Raw genomic sequence first — 10,685 nt, 5'->3', positions numbered from 1 at the left:
CTCAAACCAAGGCCTGATCAGTTGACCATTCTCTGTGTAGGTCCCTGCAAAGGGCTGGAACTCAGCAACCCTCCATCTTCCTTTGGTATCAGGTTGAAGTGGGTGTACACTTGACCAGATGAATGATCTCCATGCCAGGGCCCTGCAAGGAACATAAATGGACAATCCTCTGTTTCTGTTGGGAAGGGTGAGATGGGGTGTGCCCATGAGTGGGTGAAAGCTACCCCTGCTGGAACCCTACAAGTTGCACAAATCAGTGTCCCTCTTCCTGCCCTGAGGCAGCATGTGAGTGTGCAGGTTCCACAGGAGTCTGCAGAACTTAGCAAACACCACAACTTCTCAGCCCCAGGGCTGGAGATCTGGGTGTGGACATTTTTGTTTTCACCCTCTAAAGAGGGGCAGAAAGCCTCTAGAGAACACAAACCTCACAGAGCAAACAGATTACACTGAGCCTGGCCCCCTGGCAAGGGGCAGTGCAACTCCACCCAGGCACAGACACCTGAGAATCAGAGCAGCAGGCCTCTCCCCAAGACCAGCTGGAAGAACAGGGGGACAGCAAGCTGATTGACCAACCGCTCTGGAAAGCTCCAGGGTTGGGGAAAATAGAATATAGAACTTGAGGTTTAATTTTCTTATGATTCATCTTTCAGTTCAAAATTTTCCACTTTTTCTTTTTTCTCATTTCAAATAGTTTCTTACTTTATTAACTCTATGGTTTAATGTCTTTTTTCTTTAAAGTTCATATTTTTGCAATTACATACTATAGATATGTCTTACAGTTTTGGCTTCTTTTAAATGAATCAATTTTGGAATTTAGAGTCTTTTAAAAAACAGACCAAAATACAATCAGGACACGTGGATCACCTTTTTTACGCTGTGTGAGATTATATTTCTCTCTCCTTTCTTCATTCATCCTCCCATTTTTTTTCTCTCTCTCTTGCTTTTCTTTATCTTCATCTTTTACCTTTTATTTTCTGGTTCTTCATTTCTTTGGAATTTTCCTGTGTGTACTTTTTTTGGGTCATGGTTATATTTTTGACTCTGCTCACTCTAACAGCCATTTTACATGGGAAAAAATGACTAGTAGGAGGAATTCACAACAAAAGAAGGAATGAGAGGTAATACTTTCTGCCACAGATATAATGGATATGGATTTAAGTAAGATGTCAGAGATGTAGATGTAGTTCAGGATAGCAATTATAAAGTTACTAATTGGATTTTTAAAAAAAACATAGAGCATCACTAGAGAATCCCAGTGCAGAAATGAGGTCAAATCAGGCCTGAGATTAAAAGCACTCCAACAGAAGTCAAATCTAAATTGGATGCTCTAACTCCTAGGGTAAATGAGGCGGAAGAGAGAGTAAGTAACATAGAAGGCAAGTTGATGGAAAGAAAGTGGAGGAAAAGAGAGAAAAACAACTAAGAGCCCATAAGGAGAGGCTCTGAGAGATAAGCAATAGTTTGAAAAAAAAAAATCCATATTAGGGATCCCTGGTGGCGCAGCGGTTTGGCCGCCTGCCTTTGGCCCAGGGCGCGATCCTGGAGACCCGGTATCGAATCCCACGTCGGGCTCTCGGTGCATGGAGCCTGCTTCTTCTCCCTCTGCCTGTGTCTCTGCCTCTCTCTCTCTCTCTCTGTGACTATCATAAATAAATAAAAATTAAAAAAAATCCATATTATTGAAATTCCTGAGGGTGCATGGGGGGTGCAGAAGGTATATTTGAGCAAATCATAGCTGAGAACTTCCATAATTTGAGGAAGGAAACAGGTATGCATACCCAGAGGTAGAGAGGACCCCTCTCAAAATAAATAAAAATAGATCAACATCCTGATGTATAATAGCAAAATTTACAAATTCAGAGATAAAGAGAAAATCCTGAAGGTAACTTGAGACAAGAGATTCCTAACATACAGAGGTGAAATACCATATTAAACAGCAGACTTATTCACAGATACCAGGCAGGACATAAAGGATTGGCATGATATATTTAGGGCATTCAATGAGAAAAATATGAAGCCACAAATACTTTATCCAACAAGGCTGTCATTAAGAATAGAAGGAGAGATAAAGAGCTTCTAGGAGAGACAGAACTGAAACAGTATGTGAGCACAAATCCAGTCCTGCAGAAATATTAAGGAGGGGAGCCCTGTAAGTGAAGAGGGAGCCCAAAGGAATAGAGAGAATCTGCAGTAACAGGGACCATATGGGTAATACAAGGTCACGAAATTCATATCTTTCAATAGTTATTCTGAATATAAATGGGCTAAATGCTCCAAAGACACAGGGTATCAAACCAGATATAAAAGCAAAACCCCATCCATATGCTGTGTATAAAAGACTCATTTTTGACAGAAAGATACTTTCAGACGGAAAATGAGAGCATGTAGAATAATTTACCATGTAATGGACCCCGAAGAAAGCTAGGGTAGCAATCCTCATATCAGACAAATTAGATTCTAAACCAAAGACTCTAATAAGAGATGAAGAGGGGCACTATATCATGCAGAAAGGATCAGTCCAACAGAATACCTAGCCATTATACATATTATGCTTCCAATCTGGAAGCAGCTAATTATATCAACCAATTATAACCAAAGTAAAGAAATACATTGATACTAATAAATAATAGTAGGATACTTCAATAACCCCATTCACAGCAATGGACAGATCATCCAAACAGATCAACAAGAAAAAGGGCTTTGAAATGACACACTGACTAGAGGGACTTCACAGATATATATAGACCATTCCATCCTAATGCAACAGAATACACATTCTTCTCAAGTGAACATTGAGTTTTCTTCAGAATAGACCACATACTGGGTCTCAAATCAGATTTCAACTGATACCAAAAAATTGGGATTATTCCCTGCATATTTTCAGACCACAATTGCTTTGAAACTTGAATTCAATAATAAGAGAAAATTTGGAAATAACTCAAACACTTGGAGGTTAAAGGGCATCCTACTAAAAGATGAATGGTTCAATCAGCAAATTAGAGAAGAATTTAAAAGATTCATGCAAACTAATGAAAATGAAAGTACAACTGTTCAAAACCTTTGGGATACAGCAAAAGGTGGTCCTATGAGGGAAGTACATTTCATACAAGCCTCTCTCAAAATATCAGAGAAATCTCAGATATACAAGCTAACCTTACACCTAAAGGAGATGGAGAAAGAAAAGCAAATGAAGCCTAAGCCAAGCAGGAGAAGATACATAATAAGGATTGGAGCAGAACTCAATGATATAGACACCAGAAGGACAGTGGAACAGATCAATGAACCTAGAGCTTGTTCTTTGAAAGAATAACATAGATAAGTCCTTAGCCAGCCTTATTAAGAAGAAAAGAAAAGAAAAGAAAAGAAAAGAAAAGAAAAGAAGAAAAGAAAAGAAAAGAAAAGAAAAGAAAAGAAAAGAAAAGAAAAGAAGAAAAGAGAACCAAGCTAATAAAATCATGAATGAATGAAGACAAATCATAACCAACACCAAGGAAATACGAACAATTTTAATAATGTATTATGAGCAACTATGTGCCAACAAATTAGGCAATCTGGAAGAAATGGATGTATTCTGGAGAATGTTCCATGTGCACTCGAGAAGAATGTGTATTGCTTTAAGATGGATTGTTTTGTATATATAAGTCAAGTCCATCTGGTCCAGTGTGTCATTCAAAGGCCTCTTTCCTTGTTGATTTTCTGCTTAAATGATCTTTTATTGTTGTGAGTTGGGTGTTATAGTCCCCTACTATTATTATATTATTATCAATGTGTTTTATTTTGGTTATTATTTGGTTTGTATAATTGGCTGTTCTCATATTGGAAGCATAAATATTTATAATGTTAGATCTTGTTGGATAGATCCTTAAGTATGATATAGTGTCCATCTTCATTCCTTACTACAGTCTTTGATTTAAAATTTAATTTGTCTGATATGAGAATTGTTACCTCGCTTTCTTATAATGGTCCCAATAGCATGATAATGGTCCTTCACCTCCTCATTTTCATTTTGGAGGTGTCTTAAATGAGTCTCTTGTAGACAAGCATATGGATAGGTCTTTCTTTTTTATCCAATCTGACATCCCTGTCTTTGACTGGAGCATTAGCCTTTTACACTCAGAGTCACTACTAAAAGATATGAATTTAGTGCCATTGCATTGCTGGTAGCATCACTTTTCTTTATAGTGTGTCTGTTTCTTCCTGGCTTGTTATTTTTGGACTCTTTGCTTAGAACATCCTCTTTAATATTTCTTGGAGGGCTAGCTTGGTGATCACATATTCTTTCAGTTTCTGTCTGTTCTGGAAGCTCTTTAGCTCTCCTTCTATTCTGAATGACCATCTTGAAGATAAGTATTCTTGGCTGCATGTTCTTCATTTACCACCCTGATTATATCATACCAATCCATTCCTGGCCTTCAGGTCTCTGTGGATAGTTGTGATGCCAAACTAATGTTTCTACCCTTGTACATTAAGGACCTCTTACCTCAAACCACTTCAGGATTTCTCTTTATCTTTGACATTTCTTAGCTTCACTATTATATTTCAGTGCATTGATTATTTTCTTGATTTTGAGGGGAGTTCTCTGTGCTTCCTGGACTTGAATGCCTGTTCCTTCCCAGATTAGGGAAGTTCTCAACTACGATTTGCTCAAATATACCTTCTATAGCCTCTATCTCTTTCTTCTTACCTCTAGGATTCCAATAATTCTAATATTGTTTTGCTTTATGGCATCCCTGATCTCTTGACCCTCATGGGTCCATCGGTTGTTTTCCTCTCTTTTCATCAGCTTCTTCCTATCCATAATTTTGTCTTCTATGTCACTGACTCTCTCGTCTGCCTCATTTACTCAATCTGTTAGAATATCCATTTAAGATTGCACCTCAGTTAAAGTATTTTTAATTTTGACTTGATTAGATTTTTTTGTTTTTTTAAAAGATTTTATTTATTCATGACAGACGCAGAAGAGAGAGAGACAGGCAGAGGGAGAAGCAGGCTCCATGCAGGGAACCCGATGTAGGACTCGATCCTGGTCCTCCAGGATCACAACCTGAGCAGAAGGCAGGCATCAAACTGCTGAGCCACCCAGAGATCCCAAGATTTTATTTATGTACTAAGGTAGTTCCCTAGTGTCTTTGTTTTTCCTTTTTTAAAATCAGGGTTGTAATCATTTTCTGAATTCAATTTCTGTCATTTAACTTATATCTATATTGATTAGATACATAATATACCATATTACCTCTTGTTCTTTTCTTTGCTCTGAATGTCTTATTCTAGTCTTTTCTCCAAAGAATAGATGAATGAGAGAACAAAATAAAAAAATATCATCCATGACCTCAGCAAAATACACACTAGACAAATCCAAAGGGATCAGAAACCAAAAAAGAAAATTTTAAAAAGGGAAAAAGATATAATTTATTCTTACACATGGATAAAACAGGGGAGTCATTTGGTGCTAGATGTATTTTGGTTTGTTTGGTAGAAGACATTAAATCCCAAAATTGTAAAGAAAGGAAATGAAATGAAATATAGATAGATAGATAGATAGATATAAATATATAGATATATTAAGATAGATATAGATATATATCTATATATAGATGGATACAGATATATCTCAATGAAAAGAAGCCAAAATGAAGAATGCCTATAAATATAACGTAAGAATGAAAATTTAAAAAGATTTAAAAACAAAGAATTGATAAAATGAGAACTAGTTTGAAAAGCAAAAAAGAAAAAGAAAAATTTAAATGACAAACTAAACCTCATAAAAAACCCCTCAAATTCTATACACTATTTTCCCATAGTGCATAAGCTTTTTAGTGATCCATAAACTTGGTTCAACAGATGTTGCTGTCTGTCTGTGGGAGGAGCTGGTTCCACTGATTGTAAGCTGTCTTTACCTAGGCATACTGTCAGGGGGCCAAGCTCAGTGTAAGCTGCTTCAGGTTACTCTATGTAGCTTTTGTTCTCTGAAGGCTTTTTGCATCACTTTAGAGTATGAAAAAAAAAAAAAAACTAAGACTAAAATCCTAAAAAAAGCATGTGTGACAGAAAGACTATCTTATCTATTTACTTGGACTTAATTTAATTTGTGGAAATGAAGCATGAATAAGAGTGGTACAAAGAACATCCTATACCCTTTACCTAGACTCTTTGTTGTTAACACTGTACCTACTCTGCTTTATCACTTTTCTGTCAATCTGAATTTCTCTCTCTCTCCCTTCTGCCTTCCCTCCCTTTCTCTCTCCGTCTCTATCTCCTTTTCCTCTCTTTTATTTGAGAAAATTTCTTACCTCCAAATGATCTTTATCCTGTAAATAATTCATTATATATTTAATGTAAGTATTCTTCTATATAATAAGAGTACAGTTATAAACTTATTTTACCTCAAAATATTAGCATAGTACAATACATTTTGAATGGAGATTTATAATCAAAGATAATTGTAGTACATTAGAGAAATTCGTTAAGTAGTTGTGAATATGATATAAGATACCATGGTATGAGGTCCCAAGAAATTTTATTTATGTACTAAGGTATTCCCTAAAGAATCATTGGCATAAGATTCCTAAGTTCCAATGTTAGAGAGAAGAAAAAACAGAATAAAATATTAATTTTCTATTTTATAATTTCTTGAAAGACAGGTCCTACATTCACCATTTTTCTTTAAAGCTTCTGTGACATCTTTATTCCTCAGACTATAGATTAAAGGGTTTAGCAATGGAGTAAGTATGGTATAAAAGACAGACACCATATGTCTTTTTCAGGGGTGTGGTAAAAACTGGAAGCATATAGGTTGTAGACTCCAGCCCCATAAAAGAGAATGACCACCGTCATATGGGAGGAAACACGTGGCAAGGATTTCTGGCTTTTTGCTGAGTTTATCCTGTGAATGGTGAAAGGATGAAAGAATAAGAGCCTTGAAAATGACTGCTACAGGGATAAGAAGCATGAGGACACAAGCACAGGTACATGACGTCTCATAGAGGGAAGTATCTGAGCAAGAAAGCTTCACTATGGCAGGGACTTCACAGAAGAAATGATGGATCTCTCGAGTTCTGCAGAAGGGGAAGGTCATGGTGATGGACGTGAGCATGAATCCATCCACAGATCCCAGAAACCAGCAGCCAGATGCCAGTAGAAGACACAATCTATGGTTCATGAGGACAGGGTAATGAAGAGGATGGCAGATGGCTACATAGCGATCATAAGCCATGGTGGCTAGAAGAAAACATTCTGAACCTCCTAGTGTTACATAGAGAAACATTTGCATCCCACATTCTAGGGTTGAGATCTTATTCATACTCAAAACCTGGTTCATAAGCATTTTGGGTACAGTGATGGAAATGTACATTACATCCATGAGAGACAACTGGCTGATGAAAAAACATGGGAGTGTGGAGGTGAGCATCAGAGTATATCAGAAATATCAGGAGAGAGTTTCCAGACAATACCAACAAGAAAACAATAAAAATGATCACACAGAGAAAAGTTGGGTGTTTTGACTGACTGAAAATTCCCACCAGGATGAAATCAGATTGTCCACTGTCACTGATCATCCAAGTTTTGTTGTCCATGAGGGTTCATCTAAGCCCAGTTCATCTAGACCTCAAGTTCACCAGTGAAAGCTTTGCAGGCAATGGATCACTCATGGAATACAAATACCTGAAATGATTTAAGAAATACTGAGAATTTTGTGTTTGTGCACACCTACTTGTGTAAAAAAGAGAAAGTCCTATGGGCCTATAGATTGAGGATTATTAATCAGAACTTATTGTGAATCTATCATAAAACTAAAAAATTACAACTGTGGGTCAGAATAATTGGTTATTAATATTGAAGTTGACACAATTCAGGTCATGACATTTCCTCATAACAGACAGTGTCATACATAAACATATATTGGGAATTTACAAAAGGTAAACTTTGTTGGGCTAGCGGGATCAAGGGGGATCAGGAGGCACCAACAAAATGGCAGTGGATCCTCTATCTTGTTATCCCTGCCTCAGAACTTTCCCACCACCAGCAGACTTCCCAAGGACATATTATCAGGGGAAGACAGGACCTATGCAGGAAATCTGAACCGTATCAGACCCCATATAAGGGCATAAGCAGTTATCGCCCCATACCAATTCCGCCACTAACATGCCTTAATACCTATCACCCCATACAGACACCAACCCTTACCCCTCCCCCTTAAAAAAGCCCACTTGTACTCCCCTGCACGTGACTTCCTGGCCCTGAGACTTTCCCAGCTTCACTCCTTTGCAGGGCCTCGGAACCTTGCCCAAGAGCGCGTCCCATTAAAAGCCTGTTTCTTCCAACTTTTGCCTGGCCTGTCTTTTCATTTCACTACCAATCGGATTAAACCTGACAAACTTAAGCCAACAAGTCAAATCATTGAATTATTGAAAAATAGATAAACAATATAATTCTACAGTTTTCATTATACAAGTCTAAATTGATTTAACATCAATGCTTTGTTTACCAACAAGAATATTTTTAAAATTCTTAGAGGTTTATTCCAGGTAAGAAAGATTTTGAAACTAAATTATACATAATATCAAATATTAGAGATTCTTTTACCCAGAGAAGCAAGCTTTCCTGTGAAGTTTTTGTGGTTTTGTAGAGTGAGGAATGCACCCAACCAAGAAAAAGTCAGGTTTCTCACACATGAATGAACTTTTGGAGACCTATGGGACTTTAGGTGAGATGTTTAGAATCTCAGCCCAAATGCAACCATAGACCCAACCCCCCTGCTCTTTACTCACTGTTTCTCTGTCCACTCTGTGTAAAACCAAGATAAACAATTTTTTAGCTCAGCTGTAGTAAGGATTGAGGGAAAATAACAAAGTGATTAGAACATGACTAGTTACTGATAAACATGTATACTTTAGTCTAAAGTGTTCATACCAATGTTTAGTTATTGGGTAGGATCTATGTAAAAATAGCTGTGACCATTATTGTCTTATGGTGCAAGATGCATTACTTCATATGGTTTAGCATCTATTCATATATTTATATATTCATATATTTAAAATTTAGACTTCACAATTTCTGTAGTCCCAAACAACTTGAATAAGTGTGTATGTTTATTTTTATTTGCTTATTCCATACAAATATATATATAATTAAATAAATACATAAGTGAATAGGTGATATACATATATGTATATATAAATAAATATATCAGTTGTAATATATATGTATCTGTTGTAATATATGTAAGCATATATATTACATATATAGCAATTAATTTCTCATGGAAACTGATATGCTGAGAAGACTATAGACTATGCTCATACTTATAGACTATGTCAGTAGGTGTGTTTAGTTTATTTTACTGTTTTTAAATGGTTCACTAAGATCAGCTTCCATCTGCTAATGAAAGTAGTATTTGATAAAAAGATAATTTTATTTTGCCGTGAGATCCACATTTGTTGGATATTTGTATTAAGTACTGAATATTTATATTAAGATGTCTAAATCGTTTGCAGTGTTACCTACTCCTTCAGCATTCTAGAGTATAGGATTATTGGCAAGGGCTTTTAAATTTTAGCATTAAAAAAATAAGGGATGCCTGGGTAGTTCAGTCAGTTGAGCGTTTGACTCTTGATTTCAACTCAGGTCATGATTTCAGGATCATGAGATTGAACCCCACATGGGGCTCTGCACTTAGCATGAAATCTGCTTGAGATTCTTTCTGTCCCTCTCCCTACTCACACTCCTTCTTTCTTAAAATAAATAAATGAAATCTTTAAAAAATAAAACAGGACCATCTTTGTGACTCAGTTTGTTAAGCATATATCTTTGGCTCAGTTCATGATCTCAGGGTCATGGGATTGAACCTCACCCCGGGCTCCCTGCTCAGTGGGGAATCTGCTTCTCCCTCTCCCTCTCCCCATGGCTTGTGCTTTCTCTTTTTGCTCACTGTTTCTCTCTCAAATAAATACATAAAATATTTTTTAAAATAAAATAAAAATATTTAATGTCAGAAAATTAAAAAGTTACAAAGATCATAATGTCTGTAAGAGAAAATATAGAAGAAATTTTTATTGTTTGTCTTAATAAAGGCCATATGTATTCTGTGTGTATTGCTTTTTGTAGTACTTTGTAGCTGTTTTAAAATTATACTTTAAAAAAAAAATAAAAAATACAATTATACTTTAAATGAGATTTATATATTTTTCTTAATAGAATGACTACCTCCTCCTTACAAGTAGCCAAGTTTAATTCTTCTTTATATTTTTCAACATGTAACTTAGGCATAACCACTGAAAAGCAAGATAGAGAATAAAAAATGGATTGGAGTTACAAACATCCCAGTGTTGCCTCATTTTCTTCTCAGCATATCAGTTTAAATGAGAAATTAATTGCTATGTGCATTAAAGTGATTATATTTGGGAAACAAAACAAAGTCTTATCTGGTAAATAATAGAGACATGTAAATTCAAAGTTTTTCTTCTGTTATTTAGATTTTAAGAGATTAATTTCAATTAGTGAATCACACTAAAGATTCACAGTTTGCTGAATGAATAAATGAAAAGCAGGAGGGTGTCTGGGTTTGCTGGTAAAGTCATTGATGTACTTTAATAAGTGGCGGTGATTGTGATCAAGCCACACTGAACAGTCTACTCAGAGCATCTGACAGAGGAAGTGCAGTCTGTACCATCAAGGGAGCTTTCCTG

General features: G+C 36.1%; 1 pseudogene; it reads right to left on the bottom strand.

Moving 5' to 3' along the window:
* Window positions 1-6,615: 6,615 nt before the first annotated feature.
* LOC119879208 lies at window positions 6,616-7,574 on the bottom strand (annotated as a pseudogene).
* Window positions 7,575-10,685: the final 3,111 nt, after the last annotated feature.

The sequence above is a fragment of the Canis lupus genome, unplaced genomic scaffold (genome assembly GCF_011100685.1).
Source record: "Canis lupus familiaris isolate Mischka breed German Shepherd unplaced genomic scaffold, alternate assembly UU_Cfam_GSD_1.0 chrUn_S426H587, whole genome shotgun sequence".
NCBI lineage: Eukaryota > Metazoa > Chordata > Mammalia > Carnivora > Canidae > Canis > Canis lupus.
Note: the sequence above shows the minus strand (reverse complement) of the source record. Positions and strands in the feature narration are given on the sequence as shown.